This window comes from Pinus tabuliformis, chromosome 2_1 (genome assembly GCF_031772625.1).
Source record: "Pinus tabuliformis cultivar Carrire ecotype Pingquan chromosome 2_1, CPIR1, whole genome shotgun sequence".
NCBI lineage: Eukaryota > Viridiplantae > Streptophyta > Pinopsida > Pinales > Pinaceae > Pinus > Pinus tabuliformis.
Genome location: NC_142299.1, coordinates 815591930 through 815608800, shown reverse-complemented (window position 1 = coordinate 815608800; position 16871 = coordinate 815591930). Strand labels below are relative to the sequence as shown.

Genomic DNA, 16871 nt, shown 5'->3' with positions numbered 1-16871 from the left:
TTGGTCTTTTAAGTGATTTTCTTACCTTTTATTTGCAGCAGCATGAATGGTGTCTAATGCCATTAGAAAGTGGTTCTTTGCTTTCAAGTTATTTCAAGTTATTTATTTCATTCAAGTTTTTTCCTTTTCAGCAAGTAGTTAGAAATCACTAATCACACACTCTCACTCATCTAGAATCCACTTTACACACACCATCACTCATCTGTTTATAAATCACCACTCCATTTTAGGAAGATAAATCAACCATAAACAACACCCCCAAACGACAAAAACTCTAAGAGGTTGCTTAAGTACATATAGTACACCTTCACTTCATCAGCTTACGAGCCCCGGGTTGACAATTAATGACATCAATTTAGGAACACTAAATTGACTAAACAGCTATCTTTCCATCTAAGGTAAATAGGATGATATGGAAGATTGAAGACATAATAGCATTCATGGCATAAGTCCAATTGCGGCCCAAAAGCATATTATAGTCGAGTTTATGATCCACAACTTTGATATCCACCTTACCATTTTCCTACTCAAGGTGATGTAGTAGCTAGCTACGTAACCTTTTAGGATGAAAGTGTGGTCGTCGAAAGCTTTAAGGGAATTTGACGGTGGGGATAGGGTTGGAGAAGCCAAAGCAAGCCAACATGAAGCCGACATGATGCAGGTAGAATCACCTTCGTTGATGATAGTTCTATGTATACCTTTACCTTTCGAAAAGATTTGCACTTGAAATGCAAGCTGGCGGGAAAGGGGAGGTTTACACTTTTCCATGTCGAAAATTGCAAGCATGGAATCCTGTGGATCGATACCACCAACAGCCAAAAGCAAAGATTTCCTTTGTGCTGGACATGTTTGTAATACTTCAAGCGCCGACATAGCCGACAGTGCTTGTGCCAAGTCTTCTACAATGCTATAGTTTTGGACAGCATGTGCAGATGTATTGTGCAATGTGCATAAAAGTGCCACTTTAGGGGGGTGAATCACAAGGTCAACAACTGGCTTTTCAATATGTAAATTGTTAGGCAGTAGTGGGTTTTCACTTGAGGAAGGTTCCTCTGCATGAGCAACAGGAGCTCCATAAGATTTGGTTTTGGTTTGTAGATCTACCATTTCAAAGGTGTAAACCATAGAAGATCCTTCACGAGCTGAAGGATGTTGCGAACCACCATTGCCCCCTTGTGGGGGTTGGGGTTGGTTTGCAATAAGGTGTTGCTACTGCTCAGTGGGGAAAGGATTATTCAGGACAGCAGGGGTCCTTCCAGTGTCCTTTTTAGTAATGAAATCTGTGCGTTCCTAAAGACGCAGATACAGATATGTCATGGGGTCTTGCACACAGATTTTGCAAGGGAATCAGGCGGGTTTATCCTTTCTATCATTAGGAGGTGCAACAGCCTTCTGCTTTGGGTTTTGCTACTTTGTTGATTGCTCCTCAGAAGGAGTGGTCTTTTTCTTATTCTTCTTGTTCTTACCACTAGGATTTTGCGTAGACTACATAGAGTTTATCACGGTGGTAGGAAGAGCAATCGATTTGGTAGAGGGGTCCACTGACATTTGGGCAATGTGGCCGTTGAGTTGTTTTATAGCAGTCTCGGATATTGCGTCGATAATCCCATCGGCATGTGCTTCGGTCTGCTGAGTAGTGGAAACATTGGAGTTGCGATGGGCATTGGGGATTATGTTGTAAAGAGTGCCAGACTATGAATATATCAGATCTAAGTGCTGGGCACGATGTATGGATTGGTCTTCTGTGACCGCACCACCTAAGGTGACATCCTTAGCGATTTGAGGGAGTAGGGACTTGCAGAACCAGTCTGCTAAGAGATAGTTTGGGAGGGGAGCTTTGACTAACCTCTGCCTACGTCTCCATTCATGTATATGATCAGAGATGTGGGTGGTGGTATCTTGACGTAATGAAGTGAGGAGCTCTGTCCCAGTCTCATAGCGGATGGGTAGCTGGAAGTGCTTTAAGAATTCCATCGCTAGAGCGTTGAAGGTATTTACTGACACGTGTGGTAACTCAATGTACCACTTAGCTACGTTGCCAGTGAGGGTGCGGGGAAAAATACATAACCAGACACTATCATCCACCATGGAGTTGGAAACACACCAAATATGATAGGTGGTGATATGGGTGCCCAGATCCTCCCCTTGTTTCCCTTTGAAATTGGGGATGTCTGTTGGTATTTTATGTGGGTTTGGTGGCCAAAGTAAGTTATGGTAGATGGGGTCATTCGTAAGTTTGTACAAGTCGGGGATATCCAACGTTTCCAAGAAAGGCAGAGTGTGTAGTGCCCCTGACTCAGACCAAGGTGATGACATATGACTTGAGGATCCTTGCCATCCTCCCATTGTTTGAGTCCAATATTATACATAGGATGTGTGGTATAGTAGATGCCTTGGGGTATGGCGTTGTAGTGTGGATTTCCATGGGGAATGTGATGTTGGGGTATAGAATTTCCCCCAGGATAAGCAGTGCCCCCTTGACTCATTTGAATTTGTGAGTAGGGTGCCCCCATGAATTAGTTGGGACATCCTTGAGGAGTCCCGCCTGCCACAAAAATAACCATATGTCCTTGATTGACATAAGGAGCGCTCATGTTAATTAGTGACTAACCATGCATGCCTGAAAATAAAGGGGGAATTGTTACGTTCCCGAATGGTATATGCATATTTGGAGTGCCCCCAAATACTTGAATTTGGGGGGTTGAACTTTACAATTGATGCTAACCATATTGTTGGTTAAGGGGACATGCGTTAACCATGCTATATTGAGCACTATAAGGAGTGTTGTATGTAGCACTTGTCGAAGGTATAGAGTTTGACACTAAAGGGGTGGAACTTGGCAGTGGCATGTGAGGGTTTGTACCTAGGACAAATGGGATAGTAGGGTTCGCCATCAATGGTGTGGTGGTGACTGTCAACTGGGGAAGTGGTGGGGCACCAAAAGTGTCCAGAAAGTTCCATGACCTATTAGTCATCGAAGGGATGGATGGAAATGTTCCAACTAAAGAAATAGGGAGTAAAGGTGTCATGAGAACCAAGAGTGGGTCCAACAGATTCATGAGTGGAGGGTTAAAGGGAGGAAGAAATCCTTCAGTAAAGAAATCCGCTGGCAAACTTGAATTGTCGGTTTTCCAAATAGATTCCGTTTGAGATTTAGGAGACTGATTTCTCGAAGATGGGCAATCCGGTTCACTGGAGTTTGGCAGATCTTCCACAATGAGTGGAGGAAGTCCTAACAATCTTCTATATTTACGATGAGGGCCGACTGTAGCCACCGTGAAGTTAATTTTTATCAATAAATTTTATTGTGATATTTGTTAAAGTCTCAATGACAAGACATGGGTACCTAAAAAAATATCAAAAAATACACTAAGTTGATCAGTCAACAAACAAAGGGAAATGACCCTGTTTAATAAGCATCGATCATTGGAGATGAACCCAGTATCACAATGAATAACATAAAGGGTTGGCTAAATGTATAGTTACGGTTATTCTAGAGCTTCGCCTGAACCTCAAATTGAGAGGCCAAGTACTCTCGTGAAGATGAGCACCCTCCCAAAAGCTGCAGATAGAGTAGGTCCGTCTATGTTAGGTACTAGGGTAGCTCGCCCCAGTCACCTTGTGTGAGTCCCTAAAAGCTTGGCCACTAAGGATACCTCAGATCATAGACACTACCATGGGGGGGGACATAGTTGCAGATAATATGTTGTGTGGGCAGGATACCTAAGTCCCCAACTCAGTTTCGAAATCCCCAAAGGGATTCCCAATACATAGATTACACAAAGGAGTTGCAAGTGAAGGTGGGCCACCTTCACTTACAGTCCAATGTTGTCTCGTATTTAGCTCCACTTTGACTGGAGTGGTCCCGGCAGTATGAGTGCAGAAGTAATTCTCTCTCTTTTAATGACACTAGTTTTGTTTTCTGATCTTGGGCAGTTTACTCACATTGCCTATCCCAAGATCCTAGCCTGAACTAATGTTTGTTTTCTCAATAAAGAGTTACTGATTTATTTTAGGTAAATTTTATGTGTATTGTTTTAGTGTCCTTGGTAGGGGAGTTGACGTATGAAATGTGATGGGACTCTGACTCAAGAATCATGCACAAGACAATGCTTAAAAAAAATATTCAATTCGATGAAAACAAGTTGTATTCTACAGGTGAGACTCTTTCACATATTCATATTTGTTCCATGCATCCTAGTCATTATAACACATGCATAACTAGCAGAAATCTTTCCGATGTTTTCTTAAAAACTCTTTGAAACCAAAATAAAACAAATTTTAACCAGCTAAGCAGAAGAATGAATAAAAAATGTGGATTTTTCTTTTATGAAAAATGTTTTAAGGAAGAAAAAAAACTTATTTCCTCAAAAAAAATTCTTTCAGGACACCAATCTTGCTAACAAAATGCAGTTGTAGATCCTTTTCAGTCCATAAGCAGGCTTCCCAGCCCTTTGAGTTTATAGACACAGCTGTATGTCAAGATTTGGGGGACTAAAGCTCTGTAGCAGTTACCATAGAGAGTTATAGGGTCCATTCACACTCTGTGTGTGCAGACACCGAGCTTTATAAAGCATTGTTTAGTTTGCTAACCTGCGTTAGTGTGGGAAAATAGATCAAAACAGGGATTTTAGGATCAGATTCAAGGCTGAATATATGAAGGAAAAATGCAGCAAGGCTTTGGTGGGTTAGAAAGGGAATGCAGAAGTAGCAGGAGGTCTTAGAAGGAGGAGGAAACTGAGAACTGTCCGGGTGAACCGGGAACTAGATGTATAGTCCCCAGTGGAGTTGCCAATTCTGCTATAGGATAAAATGCACGGTTTATGGAGAATGGAGATACCCTCAAGGGTCTTCCCGTGACCCTTAGAAGACTGTAAGATTATATGCAGCCATCACAAAGTTACATGCATGTCCATAAACATTAACTAACTATCAAAGCAAAACAGATGGATTACCTCAAGCCTCCGTGTAGATTTGCTGGAGAGCACAATGCAGCTAGGTGCAAGTCCCCTGAGCTGTCTCTAGATCAAGTCATGCACATAGAAGAGACAAGCATAATAAAAACATACAACCTTGATAACTAATACATGAATACATAAAAGACATCTAGTTACACATAACTAAGCTATTCATGCTAAAAGGTATTGGACAAACAAGTAAATGAACGATAGTACCAACACCATGAAGTAGACAGTACAACTGTAGTTCTATATTAATGTCGGAAGAGTGATTACAACCATCTGTTGCATCAGCCTTCCCTTAACCCTCCAGCTTCTCTCTCTCTTTCTCCCTTCTTACCAACTTCTTATGCTTAGATTTGACACTATGCTCAATAATCAAGTAAGCTATCCTTCCAAATGATCTTACCTCTATCACCATAGCCCTAGCTTTGCTTATGTAGCAATCAAGTTAGGGTTGCCAAGTTCCTCCATGAGTTCCTTAAGGTAAAAGCAATGAAGTTGCCATGCTTTTTATCTTTTTCCCATTTGCCTCCTTCACTAGGATTAGAAATCCCACAAACAGGTCAAGCTTGAGATGTTTCCTTGCTTTTATTGAGTAGATTTAGGAGCAAATATCTAGATATTTATGATTCAATTCGCTCCTTTGACCTTTAGAACTTCATTAGGATCCACTAACATTGTTTCCGAACTAACAGCTAGAGTTAGTAGGGTCACTAATGCTCCCTTAGGCTTACAGAGAAGTTTTATAAAGCAGGTTGTTAGTGTATAGCCAGTGTTAGTGTGGAAACAAGGCATGTGATCTTGGTCTTTGCTTCAACTATATTGTCTTTCCACTCTGATTTGATGAGGGGGTCTTTTTGCTGTATAACATTAATTTATGTGCACACTTGTTGTCATTACATGCATATTAGCTTGTACTAGTACCATTTCAGTTTTCGTTAGCATCTCACTACTATCGCATGCATGGCACTATTTTGCATGAACGGTCGACGATTCTGCAACTCGCTTCACACACATGAATGTTGTTCCATTTTATGAATCTTACATTCACTATTTTCATGCACAATCATTCACTCCTTCTTACACTCTGTATTTTCATGCATTAAGATTCGAATTTGCTTTTAGTTGCCCGTCAGCAGGTTTGGGCAAGCTTGGCCTGGACTTTGCCTCACCAAGACAACATTGTGCAATCCTGAGAGGAAAGGGTCACCCTTCCTCCTATAAAATGTGCATTTCTACCCAGTGACTGTCCTCTAGTCTTGCATTGAATAATTCTGAGAGGCAGTGACTTCTGGCTCAGAAAATTGCGCAATGTAGTCATTGGGCCTACAACCGTTGCTAGCTAGAATTATGCATTACACAATCCTATCACCCAATAGCCCAGTATAGATTGTGCACTGCATGATTCTAGTAGCCAACCAGCCTTCTGGCAGCCTGAACTTCATTTTGCGTAGTTTTGGTAGCGAGTCTCCTGACCTCTTAGAGAAAATTGCACAATCCTTGCCAGTCAATCCCCAGGTATGTTGCATGTCATTCCTCAAGTTTGCTTTCATTTTATCTAACATATTTCTTTTCATGCATGTCACAATGTCTCTAGATCTAGCAGGTGTTCGTCTACCTCTCAGCAGTTCAGGATCAATGGCCTCTAAGAGAGTAGGATCAAAGGACACTGGCGGAAGTGCAACTGGAGCAACAGTTGAGCGAGTGTCTACAAGTTTTCTGATCTACAAAGACACCAAGATGATTGTAGACAAGGACATCAAGATGAAATGGCAAGAGGTCAATGATGCATTTGCAGGCACACTTGGGGAAGACCTTGAATACTTCCAAGTCTATGTGAACATTCACAAGTCCATCTTGTATAAGATTGCATGCAGTTATCCCGAGTTCCTATGCGCGGACATGATACATTAGATCATCTCGCATATTGACCCTGAGACAATGACATTGAGTAGTGTCAGTGGGACGAAGATTACTACCTTCAGTGCACATGATTATGATCAGATGTACCATATGTCGAAGCCCGTGATCACCATGGAGACACCCTTCAGCATACCCAATAGCAATGCCAACTCCAAATATATCTTGAAGAACTAGGTAAAGGAGCTAGCCAAATTTAGGATGACACCCAACTAGGTTTACAAGACAAAGATACTACAGAAGGCATATCAATACTTGGTCAAATTTTCATGCTACCTGTATGGCCAAGAGAGCATGGAAACCTTCCCGTAGAGTTCGGTGATCGCGTTGGACCAAATGGCCAATGAAGGAAAAGCATGCAAATGGTCCAACATGTTGTCTCATAGGCTGAGGGAATAGGTAACAAGAGCTCGACAGTCACCCAAAGGTCAGCAAGAAGAAATCTACATGTCCGCTTACATATTGGATGTAATTTGTGCATGTCAGGAGTTCCTAGGCTTGAAGTAGGCATGGAAATTGACGAAGACATTTGTGAAAACTTATTGTAAAATGTTGTTTGAATGCAGCTTCATAGGAGTTATCACATAACTTTCCGATCATTTTGTCACCCCGCTATACAAGATGATATTTGAACAGGATCCACCCTACATGTCTAAGGAAGAAATGGAGGCACTGATCAATATAGCGAATTGGTATGCCTCACCGTCTGACACCTTCATATGGATGTATAGCGCGGAGAAGCCTCCACATGTTTTACCAAATTTTGCCTTGGAAAAACTAATCATGCAGGAAGTATCATACCACATCTCGACAGGACTATAAAGTAGGATTCACCGGAAGAAGAAGGCACCATGGCCCGTTCTTCCATTGTGGATCAGGTTATATGAGCACTAGTACAAAATGGCTAATTAGTTACTAAAAAAAGGACTACATTTTGCATATAAAAGACCATTTTTCAGTCGGTGACGAGTAGTAGCTAGTTTACAGTATCTTATAACACGACCAACTTTTAGTCACTTTTAAATTAGTCATTAATTGGTTGTCTCAGTTTTATCATCTAGCAGTATATTTAGTCATTATTTTATTCATTGATTTAGTAATTAATTGACACAATTAATGACCAAATATACAACAAAATATATTACTATATTATCACCCGAAAAAACCAATTAATGACCAAAAAAATATGACCAAAATGTTGGTCGTACTATAAGACACTGTAATTTGCTATTAATAGTCATATATATGCAAATTTTAGTCATTGTTTGAAACTAATTAATAACCAATGAAATATGACTAAATTTTGGTCACGTTATAAAACACTGTAAATTAGCTACTAATAGTCGTATATATGCAAAATCTAATCGTCATTTGTAATCACAAATTTATCATTTGTAGTAGTCATTTATCTTTTTTGGTAATTTCATGTTCATTATATAAACGACTAATTTAATAGTTTATATTAATTTCATTTACATTCATTAATAATCAATATAAACGACTAATTTAGTCGTATAGTCATTTTATTTGTATTCATAATTAATCAATATAAACTAGTAATTTAGTAGTTTTAGATTAATTTTATGTGTTCATTATTAATTAACATAAATTAATTAGTGTGATTTTGCAACTTAATTAAAAAAAATGCCATATAATATGCATGTTCATCTAATATGAAAACTCAAAATTACATATGTTAATTACAATAATAAATAATATCAAGTGCAATTATAAATAACTTCAACCATATAAATTATATTATATGAAATATCAAGTATTACAATACGAGTTTCCAACTTAATATTGGTTGGAATACAATTTACACATGAAATATTGTTTCATCACTTCAAAAACATAATCATTGTGTTGTCAATGCATTGTAGGTGAATTCACCAACTCTGGAGACTTGATCATCAGTCTCTATGTATGTGTCTCATGCGGGATATATTCTTTAAGGGTATTACTAGAATGGTTCTCTTCTCTCTCTCTTTGCATTTGTCGCTCCAATGTTATTGTTCTCCTCTTTCTTCAATTCTTTTTTTGACCATCAATACTAAGTTCCTCTTCTGAAATCGAAGAAGATATCATGCAGAGTGTAAGAAATGAAATACGATGAACACAAGAATATAAACTATGGTAGCATACAAAGGATTTATATGACATATACCTCGACGTTAGCTATGTCAATTCCATTTTTCCCAAGAAAATAAAAAACTTGAATAAGTTTGCTTTAATTGGCGATAATGGCCAGATGACCTGTATAAACAAAACAAATAAAACATCACCATAGAAAAAGAACACCCTGGGAACTTAATATCAATCATGTCAACTAAGTTATAGTCTAAAAAGATCAAGTTGTATATATCTTGTGAAAGTAAATGGAAAGAGAAAGACAACATATAATAAATAATGTGAACCACTAGCTAAAAAATTGCATCACAGAAGAAAAAAAAATCTCTTATGGTTACCCATACATGTGGGTCGATAACATGCCCCAATATGCCATGATCCTTAGGGTCCAGATGAAGTAAACCTTCTACTAACATAATGATTGATTGGTTTCATTTTGGCCTTGCATTTCCTTTGTGAGTCCAAAAAAAGAAAAATAAGTCCATAATTAACTAGTTGTACTCCATAGTCTCATGTTCTCATGTTATCTCCACATGCCTACCAAAAATGTCATATATTCCAAAAAAATGACATTTTGGAATTGCTTCTAAAACTATGTCATTTATATCCCCTTCCAATGTATCTAACCAAATGTACCCACTTGATTTTCTTCTTTCATATTCATTTACATCCTAAAAAATATTCGTTTCAAAAATAAAAATAGCCCCAATATCTCCAGATCCTAGTGCTCATCCACATTTTCAATAAACCATAGGAATTAATACTTTCTTATGATCAAAATTGTACACCAATGAAGCTACACAAAACTAAGCATTCGTATAAAACAAAAAACGAAGCTATTGGTATAAAACAAACAATGAAGCTTAATTTCTATTAGTATAATGAAACATAATTTCTATTCGTAACTACATAAAATAGAAATGAAGTTATACATATAAAACAAACAACTATGAACCTACACAAATTACTTAGTCAATTGGTACAAATTCCAAACATAATGAGAAAATGAGCAGTGCATCATTCTCTTCCATGTGTTCCACCAAATAAAATGGTAAAAACACTAAGAGGAAAACTCTCTTCTTTACAATGCAGTTTAAGAAGAATAAATGGATATTCAGTGCCTTATATTTTATTTTAAGAAATCCATTTGCATTCCTATGTCGAAGTACCTCCACATAAAGAGATATAACATTTCATGTTCCCAAATACATCATAGAAATTCAGTAGATACTTCCATAAACAAGAAAATGAATTAGAACTAGAGAAATCACATACTTGTGACAAGAAAAAGTATGCAAAGTATTGGTTATCTTGTACATATCAAAAAGTTTCATTTTTTTGTATGCGGATCCTGTACCCAATACCCACTCACTGAAAGAATTGAACACATGAAAATTAAACTAAATAAATAAGAATGCACTTTATCAGAAGAAAGAAAAATAATACCTCAACCCAAAATAAAACTCATACTACAATAGAAACACCTTATTGATATGTGCATGAATTGGAAGAGCAATGAGAACAATCGCACAAGAAGGAAAGTGCAAGAGAAAATCAAACTATACACTCTATGTTATCTTAGGTATATATAAGAGTAGAGTTAGGAGAGTGATAATTTTCACCCACCTCATTGTAATAAACTTACATATGTATAAATATTGGACTAAATCAACTAGGCCTAAGTCTCATCACTCAACTAAGTTACTAAAATTACATCATGGAAGAATAACCTAGCCTCAAAAGCAAGTTTTGATACAAAGAAAAAATGTGTTATTGTGAGTATTAGCTCCATTTTTTGTCTACCTCCTACACCTTATTTGGATGGTCTTTATAAATTTCTCATTCAATCTAATTTAGCACCTTATAAGTTATATCTTTTTTTATGTCTTATAGATTTCTCTTGGTTCAGAATCTAGCTTTTATAACAAACATGGAAAATCTTTCCTGAACAATAAACCTCGAAACCTAGTATAATTTGTCACAATCTTGCATTGTAACTGGGTTAAAATGTAAATTGTTGAGTTTTCTGAGTTAATAAAGAGATTATTAATCCTTTTTCCATTTTCTATGTATCACCAAAAGAAAAATAGAAGTAGGTCATGTTACATTTATCTAACAAGAGATCCTATTAACCCCGACTCTATAATTAATTGTAGTTGAATGCTTGGGCTACTTGATATATATCACATAGAGTGAACAAGGTTTACCAAAGGAAATCTCCTCCCTAAATAAGGAAAAGGGTAGCCAATTAATGGGAATTTTGTAGATGATTCCTCACATCCTGGAGGAACATGAATGAGAGGAAAATATGATGGATTACCTTCAAACCTATCCATCTTCAGGATCATGAATTCAATGTGTCAAAACACAACCAAGTGTTCCAAACAATGTTTGTGAGACCACACTAGTTTATTAGATGATCAACTATCATCTTGAATTCAACAGGATCAAAGATGTAAATTCATTGGTATCCCCTTCAACTTCGAGGCTTGACACAAGAATATTTCAGACATGGTCATTCATGGAGTGGAAAAGTAATTCAAAAATTGTTGACCAAGGTAATGGCTAACATTACTAGATTTCAAATATGAACTAAGGTTCTAGCTGCTACCCCATCTACATTCATCATGTTGGGGTTCATCATCTAATTCATAACAACGTCATGAGAAATATCTCCAAAAATCTCTAGGCTAATAAGGGAGGAGGAAAAGGCTTCCATCGCATCAACAGGAACACCTATTGCATCTGAGGAGACATGAGGTATAGGAATCATCAAAGCCTATACCTAAGGCTCAAGCCTTATCTTTTTTTATTTCCTGTGGATTCCTTGAAGTTTAGAAACTAGTTTTTAGAACAAACATATCCAATATTTGTGCACAAGTACTTCACCTTGTTGACCACAATCTTAGAACATTCATTCATAAAGGCGTTTTACAATTCTAAAAAATAGAGTCAATATATTGTAGTTATATGGGGGAATTTATATGAATTGGGGGTTCCAAAAAAGGTATTTAATAAAAATATGGTTTTTTATTGAAAATATGTATTGGTAATGGGGTTCAATAGAATAATTTTGGAAGAATACTAATATGCTAATAATATATTTCCAAGGGAGGGCTGAGATTTTAGGGGTGATTGTTATCAGATTTGGCACCATATATCAGTGTTTTCAGGAGGATAGATTGGAGATCAATCATGATATTTTGAAGTTGAGAAACATCATTAAAGGGTTTAGAATTTCTGAAGGATACTAACATTTTGTACCTTCTTTCTGAGTTTATACCAGTTTATACCAGTGGGCCGAGATTGGTCAAAAGTTTTCACCAAGTGAAGCTCTAGTTTCCTTGATCTTCCTATATTGTAATAGCTTTCTAAATTAAGAAATAAAATTAATGATTGCCTCTTATTTCCTCTTGTTGTAGTATTTCCCTTACTGTGCACGCCAAGTGTTTGATGAAATTATTGCACTTTAACTATTTGTAAAAATTTGTCAAAGAAAGTTTGTTTATGAAGGAAAAAATTGCATAATTTAGAATTGGTACATCACAATGGTATCAGAGCATGCTCCTGGCCAACTATGGAACTAGAACATATTGAAAAGGAATTCTAGAACTAGAATAAAAAGGTCTAAGGTAACTAGGAAGAAAAAAATGTTTCCAAATAAAAAAATTGAAGACTATAGCCAAGCCTTCATAAAGGTAACAAAACTCTTGGAAACCTGGGTATCATCAAGGGTTGCCAAGAAGGGAAGAAGTAATGACAAACTTGAAGTTGATACAAGCAGGACTGAAGGCTTAGTACATTTAGTTGAGAAGACAGATAAGGATGAAGACATGGAAGTAGTTGATTCTGTAGAGGATCCAGATGCAGTTGAAGCTTTGAAAAATCCATTTAGAGGGAGCCAAAAGGTAAATAAAGGTATGGGAAATATGTTAAATCCTACAAAAGAGACAAAACCTATATTTGAAGGTGAATTCCAAGATCGAGATATCACGGACAAATTTGGAGGAATTTTCCTTGTTGAAGAAAAGCATATGAAAAACAAATTAGTTTCATTATTTGTTGACCAAAATCCTTCTACTCAGTTATCTGACAACACAATTATAGTTTATGATCAAGGCAAGGGAAGATTTACGCTTAAAATGTGAGGTTGCAGTCTCTCTAAGAATTGGTCAGCTATGGAGGTGGGCCATTCTATAAACGTTTTGGAGGCAAAGAAGCTAAAGTCCCATAATCCACAAGAGGTGGATCATTATACACAGAGACTACAAATTTACCCAATCCTGCAATCTAAGTGGCTCATGGTTTCTGAAAAATGCAAGAAGTAAAATGATATGGTAGTATATGATATCAAAATAATGGAATAAACTCTAAAACCAACATACTGGAACCCATTCCTAAGCAATCAAAAAGGCCTGACAGTCTAAAAAACTGCAATGGTTTATTGGAAATGAGCATTGTGCAAATGAGTGATGGCTATGTGAAACTTTGGAATATTAATTAGGAAGAAAGTGTTCTTCAGTTTCCACCAAGCTCTGCATTGGCTACTTGCATCAAGATCTACAGATTATAAAATATATTGTGAAAATCTTTTAAAGATAAAAACACCGTGGCACATTTTGGCACATCACAGGAAAACTGTGGATAATATCAAGTCTCTTGATTCAACCAACGTTACCTCAGCGTCAATTGATGGTACACTCAAGCCTTGGAACTTGGCAACAAATACAAAAAGTGTACATTGCAACCCTATTCTGACATATTCTAGGCATAAAATGAAAAGAACCTCATGGGGCTTTCTGCTGCTGATAGGTATAATTCTATTGGTTCAAAGTCAAATAAGGTGTTTGTCTATCATGAATATTTTCTAATACCAGTGGCATCTTACAAGTTTAACTATGTAGACCTAGTGAATGGTCAAGAGGTATATGATGCCAATGGGCAATTGGTTTCCTCTGTGTGATAAAGAGGGCAGACCCAAACTTTGGTTGCATCACCACTGTTAACATCTGGAGGCCTCTATTACACTTCATTTGTAAACTATATTGGATGTAAGGTGAAAATTAGACTTCTTGCAACTCACGCGGTTGTCAAGGGATATGCGTAATGTTGCATGAGGAGCAAGTTTGACATTACATAATATCAGGTATTTGTACCATTTTTTTCAAATTGCCCAACCCTCCTTGAATAATGTTGGATTGGGCTTCTCCAAAATCATATAGTTCTACATATGTGTGTGTTCTCAAAGGAATGCAAGCTATTTATGGATGGAACACAATCAATAGCCATTGGATTAGTTGAGCTACCATATCTACATGAAGTCAGACCAATTATTCTTTAATCTAGTGTTTTGGATGCAGCTCCAACAAAGTTTGGGAATGGAAAGCCTTACACCAAAAATAGCAAAGAAATGAATTCATTGGATAATAACAGGTCTGGTTGCATCGTGGTTCAATTGGGAATACAATATTTTAGTTTCCTTGGGGCCTTGCAATACTGATTTTGTGTGAGAAATACCATGCAAAATCATTACCATCATCCAGCTCCTACATCTACATTATAAATGGAAAACTAGCTCAAGACATCCATACAAATGTAGACTCCAGGTTGCTCTCAAAACAAGACTTTTATGAAAAAGAGATGTTTTCCTCCAAATTTTGTCTGGAGCTCTTATAGATGCTTATATGTGAAGTCACTTTATCCTTATCAATATTGGAACAAGTTCTCAAGTTTTATTCGAATGATCACATAAATAATGAAATCCTTTTATTTATTGCACTTGAACTTTGTATATACTGCAACATTTTTGGAAATGATAGCTCTAATATTCCTAATCATAGTGATCTAATAACTACCTTTTAAAGAATTGTTGGAAGCCTTGACTCTTGGCTGGCTCACAAGTCATTACCTTCAAAGTTCCCAAACAATAGGTTGAGTCATGCTAAGCTTTCGAACAAGTGTTTGAAATTTTTAAATGAACCAGTGCATTTGGTGGTTTGTGCATGTGGTCATGAACAACTGAATTCCACGATGAAAACTGAAAGAAGTTCATGTTGTTGGGGACCTTCTTGCTATACTACAATAAGAGATGCTTGTCAACACTATTGAAATGAAGGAATATGACACCGCACCAATAAAATTTGACAGGGTTTTAGAGATCTCATTAAACAAATTTTTGAAAATTGATGCTATAGGTTATGATGCCTTACAGATTTTTCAAGTTGATAAGCATCCAAGCAGGATGGGCATTGGAAAAGCAAAGGAAGGACTTTTGTTATTTGGCATGTTTAACAAGTGTTTCATTGTCATGGGTTGATGTCTTTTAAGGACTTGATTCTTAAGGCCTATATTAGATCTCAAAATTTTGAATGGTCGTTTCAACACTATACCACTACTCCATCATTGTGACGAAATGATGTCATCCTTGCACAACACTTTGAAATCTATGAAAGATATTCCACATCTACTCCAGATTTCAGTGTCTAAGTTATCTGTCAACATGCGATGATTGGACACAATGTCAAAGAGTATGAGTTCCATTTTACATACAATGAAAAAAATTTAAATTGGGATTTTAGAAAGACAACATGAGCATGTAGGAATGTTCAATTTGAATATTGTAAGATAAGCTTTTACATGCATTACAATTGAGCTTGTCCATATCCATGAAGTTTGAGCTGATAAATGGAGTCTTTGACTTTCATCAAAACAATAGAAACAAATATAGAATGATGATTGCATGTGACGTTTGTCTAGAGTTGGATGAATTGAAGGAAATATACAAGGGATTTCTTGAGGAGATTTCAACACTTGAGCTAAAATTCCTCCCATGCCAAGCTAATAATACCAAACACGGGTCCATTGTGTATATACCTCAAATTGGTTATCAATTGTGCCTTTCTGGACTAAAACTCGACGATAGTGAATTGGAAAATGTTAAAGACATGGAGTTTGCTTATGCAGGTGAAAAGGAACATCAAGAAGCATACTTTTATCGTACTTAAAAGAAAAAAGAGTTAGATCTTCTTCTAGGAGACATCTATCATAAAATGTTAGATATGGAAAGACCCATAATAAGAGATTTGGAATTGCGGCTTTAGCCTTTCTCAATGCATTTTCATTTGACATTAGAACTCATTCGGGAGTTGGAATGCATGCTCTCGTTGGCATTAGTTGCACATCAGTACATGTATGTAAGGCCAGTGCTAACTAAAGAGGATTTACTTGAGATATTAAGAAAAAAACACTCATTTTCTGTTGGGAATAATGCCTTCTCCCCCTCAGAAACCCCCGCAAGCATTGACAACCTAATTGCATGAAATATTGATGGCACTATTTTCCCTTGGATCAAAAGGTCAATACATAAAAAATTGGAGACTAAGGAATCTAATCTATCTTGGACTAGTTTCCTCTGTGTGCTAAAGAGGGCAGACCCAAACTTTGGTTGCATCCCCAATGTTAACATCTGGAGGCCTCTATTACCCTTCATTTGTAAAATAGATTGGATGTACGGTTAAAATCACACTTCTTGCATCTCACATAGTTTTCAAGGCACATGCATATTGTTGCATGAAGAGAAGACCTAACATTATATAATATCAGGTATTTGTACCATTCTTTTCAAATGACCTAACCCTCGTTGAACAATGTTGTATTGGGTTTCACCAAAATCATACACTTCTACATATGTGCGTGTTCTCTCAAAGGAGTACAAGTTATTTATGGATGTCACTCAATCAATAGCCATTGGAGCAGTGGTTCTACCATATCTACATGAAGTCAAACCAATTATTCTTCAATCTAGCGCTTTGGATGCAGCCCCAACTTAGTTTGGGCATGGAAACCCTTACACCCAAAATA

At 36.9% G+C, this 16871-nt stretch overlaps 1 pseudogene; it reads left to right on the top strand.

The window, feature by feature from the left end:
* Nucleotides 1-15739: 15739 nt before the first annotated feature.
* On the top strand, nt 15740-16330 carry LOC149203114 (DNA mismatch repair protein MSH5 pseudogene; annotated as a pseudogene).
* Nucleotides 16331-16871: the final 541 nt, after the last annotated feature.